The 5,906-nt window shown below is 50.5% G+C and overlaps 1 pseudogene; it reads left to right on the forward strand.

Moving 5' to 3' along the window:
- The first annotated feature begins 937 nt into the window (after nt 1-937).
- Nucleotides 938-4,534, forward strand: LOC123102481 (protein rough sheath 2 homolog; annotated as a pseudogene).
- The last annotated feature ends 1,372 nt before the right edge of the window (nt 4,535-5,906 follow it).

Here is a 5,906-nt window from a genome sequence, read left to right on the forward strand (position 1 = left end):
CACGACGCCACGGGCGCATGCACTGCATGAGATGCCCCCACCCCCACCCCCGCGTCCCCGGAACCGCACGTACCTGCATTTAGACTTTGTTCTTTATGCAACAAATCTAATCGAATTTATATACTTTTTCTAATGATCGGATCCATTTTGGTCAAGCTAAGTTTCTATATTTTTTTCTTTTACATATTTGTGCACCAATGTGTAAAAAACACGTCGTGCAATTAACTCCGAGGATCTGTACGGAATTCTGTTTTTGTTTCTCCGCATGATTATTTTTTTTGGTCGATGTGCTCTGCGGCCGCAGTATATGCATGGGTTTGAGGCACAGTGGAGGAGCCAGTTTTGGGGGCATCGCACAGCCAATTTCCTCAAGGAAAAGTTCCTAACACAGTGAGTGCGCGGCAGCCGTGAGCCGGGCACCAGTAAATTTCATGGCGCGCGAACAAAAGTGAAAGGAAGAGAGGAGGCACGCATCGGCATCTGCATCTGCAAGGAAATGCCACCGCTACAGCCCACAGATGCGGTCGGAAAATTATTTGATTTGAGCCCAGCCAGACCAGAGAGGCTCCATCTGCTGTGGCCATTGTTCCATCTCCTCTCCAACAGTGGAGTGCCTGGCATCTCTCTCCCCTCCCTGCTCCACGGCCACTGTGAAGTCAGCTCGACCAAGCTAAGCTAGAGAGAGAGAGAGAGAGAGAGAGAGAGAGAGAGAGAGAGAGAGAGAGAGAGAGAGAGAGAGAGGGAAGATACACGCACGCACGTCCCCATCTCTCCATGGCTCCATGTGGGAGCGCACATCCATCCATCCATGTCCACTCCACTCCATGCATGCATGCATGGTGCTCGCAACTGTGGCCGGCCATGCTAGCGCTAGCGCTCTCGCTTTTCCTGTGTTTGCGTCCGTGTCTATAAATACGGACGCCTCTCCTTTCCACCCATCCCTTTTCCTCCCCCGTCTTTTCCCCTGCGTCCGCCTCGCGTGCCCTAATTTCTCGCTGCCTCCTGTCTCCCACCTCTCCTTTCCACCCCCACTTCCATATATACGCATACACACTCTGTCTGAACCACCAACAGGCCACAGCACCTCCCTCTCCCTCCCCCGTAGTCACGCTGAGCTGAGCTGGGCTGGGCTGGGCGAAGAGAAAGAATCTTTCGGTTGAGATCTCTCCCCTCGCAATAATTTTGGGCTCTCTCTCTATCTACCAAGTGTTCTTGATTCAGAGGGAGAGGCCAAGAACAGCGCAAGAACAGCATGGTGTAGTGGTGCCTCTGTAAGTCTTCTGCTTCTTCCTCTTCTTCTTTGAGCCAGTTCATCCTGTTCTTCAAGCTGTAGCGGGCGCCTTTGTTCATCTTTCCTGGTTAATTAGCTGGTTATGAAACAAATTTATTTCTGTCCTGCTACTTTTGTTTTGACGACAAGGACTGCTGGTCTACTAGTTACACCTTTTTTCATTGTCTGAGATGAGATGTAGAATGGATGGCTAGGAAGTATGGAGTGGGGACTGATGTGCTCTGACCGTTTTAATTTCCTGCATATGTTCTTGGTTCCACTACAAGCTTTCTGGATCTTTACTGCTAGCATGAATGCACTGGTTGCTTGATTCTTTATTGCCTTGTTCCTTTTTGGTTCTCTATTCATTGATGACATGCTAATTGAAGCATAAATAACTACTATTTAGAGTGCTTCCGAGGGTATGAAATGCTTGAAGAAGCATCACTACTTAGAGTGCTTCCGAGGGTATGAAATGCTTGAAGAAGCATCACTTCTTAGAGTGCTTCCGAGAGTACGAAATGTTTCCTTGTATTCTTGGCAAAGGAAAGAGAACCATCCAGCTTCTTTCGTAGGGATTTCCCAAAATTTCCTCCATCATTTCCTCTTGATTGCTTCATGATTATGGCTCCTTGTTTCTCCCTCCATATCCTTTGGAATATTCATGTAGATACAAGAACGATAAGTACAGTAGTAACTAGGAACCTGCTTCATGTTTTTCTTTTTAATCTGAACGACGCTAATACACCATAGTTCCACAGATCTAAGTTTCTTCATATACTACTACCTGCAGTTCATATGAACCCCCACACCGCCATCAGTTTGTCAGTAATAACATGTAAAAGAATGGGACACCTCACTGATTTATCTGGTTTGAATGTGTGATTTTCTTCCTTTTCATGATTGAATTAGAAGATGAAATGCATAAGCTAAACCAATCTTGAGAATTATAGCTCCCACTAAGTCCGATACTTTGAGAAGTAGGCTACTCTTTGCTCTTATATCATGTTTATAGTTATCCATAACACCTTACCTCCAAAGATCCACCAACTCGTTTGCCTGAATTTTTTTCAGGTTTTTACTGCATTTTTTTATCTTCTGTTGATTTGATGTTTCACTAATATACGTGAAAAATTAAGATGCTACGCCGAAAAAATCTTAGGTAATTGCACGTCGCTGTATGATTAGCCCTGACTCGATGCCTTTTAGCACGTAATTAGCAATCATCACGTGGGGTTGCAAAAATGGTCCCGGTATCATCACATTGATTTGAATTTGGATTTGCTTCTGTCCCTTGCTCATTCTCTCAGTTTGTTGTTTTCCTTGGGTATGAGGTGGGCATTTCGCCAGATTATGTAGAGTGTCCTTGATTGATATCATCACCCAAGTTAACGCTAGATTGCGACATAGTTCTGGATACAAGACAAGCCTTTGCAGTTGCTCATCACTCGGCTGTACTTAAGGTTTAATTCGTTGTCAATTCCTCTCTATCCCTGGGCTGTGGTGAAAAAATGACTTGAACAATTTTTCGATGCCAAGTTGAAACATGTACGCAGTTGCAAGTCCTGGTAGTAGCAGCGTACAGAGGTGTGCTGCAGATGAGAGTAATGCATCCCTCAACTGAAACCTTATTAATGCCGCAATGAATAAAGCAGCTAAACCACCAGTCATCTCTCTCTCTCTCTCTCTCTCTCTCTCTCTCTCTCTCTCTCTCGTTACCTTTTCTTGTCTGAAGATTATCACTGCCGCTGCGCCTTGTACTTTTTGAAGACTACAATCTTTGACTTGCAAGGAGCTAATTTGATTTCTTTTTTCTTTTCCTTCATGGATGGATGATGGGTGGATGGATGCAGAGTGCATTATGAGGAGTGAGGAGGTGGGATGGGCGATGGCCTGTGGTGCAGGTGCGGATGGAGATGAAGGAGAGACAGCGGTGGCGGCCTGAGGAAGACGCCATCCTCCGCTCCTACGTCCGGCAGTATGGCCCCCGCGAGTGGAACCTGGTGGCGCAGCGCATGAACGTGCCCCTCGACCGCGACGCCAAGTCCTGCCTCGAGCGCTGGAAGAACTACCTCCGCCCCGGCATCAAGAAGGGCTCCCTCACCGACGACGAGCAGCGCCTCGTCATCCGCCTCCAGGCCAAGCACGGCAACAAGTGGAAGAAGATCGCCGCCGAGGTGCCCGGCCGCACGGCGAAGCGCCTCGGCAAGTGGTGGGAGGTGTTCAAGGAGAAGCAGCAGCGGGAGATCAGGGACAGCCGGAGGCCGCCCCCCGAGCCCAGCCCCGACGAGAGGGGCAGGTACGAGTGGCTGCTCGAGAACTTCGCCGAGAAGCTCGTCAAGGAGAGGCAGCAGGTGGGAGTGGGCGCCACGCCGCTGCACCACCACCACCTCATGGCGGCTCCCATGCTCCCGCCCTGGATGTCGTCCACCGCCGCCAACGGCGCGCCCGTCTCTCCGGCGCCGCCGTCGCCGTCCGTGACGCTCAGCCTCGCCTCCGCCGTCGTCCCGCCCCCGACCGCCGCGCCGTGGATGCAGCAGCAGCAGCAGATGGCGGAGACGGCGCCGCGTTCGGGTTCGCCAGGCCGCCACCGGCGCCGGGCATGGTGGCGGATGCTCCTCAGGCAGCGCTGGCAGAGCTGGCCGAGTGCTGCCGGGAGCTGGACGAGGGGCACCGCGCGTGGGCCGCGCACCGGAAAGAGGCCTCGTGGAGGCTGAAGCGCGTGGAGCTGCAGCTGGAGTCGGAGCGCGCGTGCCGGCGGCGCGAGGCCGCGGAGGAGTTCGAGGCCAAGATGCGAGCGCTGTGGGAGGAGCAGGCGGCCGCCGTGGAGCGCCTCGAGGCGGAGTACCGGGAGAAGGTGGCCGGGCTCCGGCGTGATGCCGAGCTCAAGGAGCAGAAGATGGCGGAGCAGTGGGCCGCCAAGCACGCCCGCCTCACCAAGTTCCTCGAGCAGGTCGGCTCGTCGTGCCGCCGCTGGCCGCCCGGCGAGATGAACGGCCGCTGACCGCGCGCCGGCCGCTTTCTTGCACGCGCAGCATCCAAACCTCAAGAAGACGATGGCATCGCATGCTTGTTCGTTGCACAACTTCTTTAGTTTTCTTCTCTTTTATTACAACCGTTGGAAGCTTCACTTCTCACTCTAGTCTAGCTGATCAGAAAATGTAAGCCGTTGCTGCTGCTACTGCCTTAATTTCACTTCTTTTCGGCCTGTCATTGATCATGCCAATCATCATTTCTTAGCAATAAATAAACATTTGGAAATCATGACAAGTTCAACAAGAAATCATTTGATCGTGGGCATCGAAATGCAACTTCTATGAAAAAGATCCATACGATGTGACCAGGCGGCATGGTAAGCTATCAAACAGAAAAAGTAGTGCAACAAATGATTTCATGGTAAGCTATCAAACAGAAAAAGTAGTGCAACAGGGTGCATTGCTAAGAGAAATTTGGAACCCCATATGTTGGCATCAGCATTCAATCTTACGTTTTTCTCAAGAATACGAAGGTTCATTTAACAAGAAAGGCCACTAACATGATCTGCGGTCACAACCTTGGCTATCCTCATCAGTTTAACGGCGGGAAAATGATTCAAGCCTCTTCTCTTGTTTTACTGGTCCCAGGGCCGGCCCTAGCATCTTAGAGGCCCTTGTGCGAACTTCTGAACTCCACCGGCCATGGGCCCTCGCCTTGGCACGGCTCTGACTGCCACGACTATCACCAATAATGTTGTGGCAGGTGTGTAGTGGCTGCGACCCGTCGGAAGAACCGACAACGAGATTCATCCAACGAGAAAAATCATTGGTTGCATGGTGCCTAATTAGTGGAGTATTGCATGCTTTTTTTAGCTTGAATCGGAGTATTGCATGATGCATGGGGCCTAATTAAAGGAGTGCTGCATGCTTTTTAATTTTGTGGGAAGGAGTATTGCATGCTGCGACTCATACTTGCCAAACTAAATGGGATTTTTGGCTGCATGGAATGGATACACATCTCACACTGCATAGATCCGGCATTAATTGAGATCGATAATCAAGGATATTAGCAGATTGGCTGATTTCATGGCCAAAAATTTCGCCGCAGAGTTAATTCCTAGCTTGGTCGCGCAGCGGGAGTAGGTGACTGGCTGAATGGTTGTCTCTTGGCTGGTCTTTTTACCTTCTCTATCTTTTCTTCTTCCTAATATGCTTATATATCTACTAGAGACATGCAAACGGATGGGCCCTTGCTTGGGCTGGGCCCTAGGCGGCCGCACTCCTCGCCATGCCCCAGGGCCGGCCCTGACTGGTCCTCCATGCAGGCTCCTCTTCCACCACCCCACCATCCCCACTAATTCTCCTCCTCTGCCCCGGTGGCACGCAACCAAGCTTGGAAGAAGATGATCCCAGGGGTGGGACGTGTGGGATCACCCGATCTAAGCTTCGATAGGGCTCAATCGAGCTGTTTTCACGGTTGACGGGTCTGGATTGGCGAAGGCGGTGCCTTCATTGTTATGGTACGAGGTTAGTGATATTGAGAACTTTTTGGCAATGCATATGTTGTTTGAGCATGTTATAGACAACATGTCGGTATGTTGCATATCCATTGACAACATGTTGTAAGTTGCATACACATTAGCAACATGTGTTAAGGATTC

Source organism: Triticum aestivum, chromosome 5A (genome assembly GCF_018294505.1).
Source record: "Triticum aestivum cultivar Chinese Spring chromosome 5A, IWGSC CS RefSeq v2.1, whole genome shotgun sequence".
Lineage (NCBI taxonomy): Eukaryota > Viridiplantae > Streptophyta > Magnoliopsida > Poales > Poaceae > Triticum > Triticum aestivum.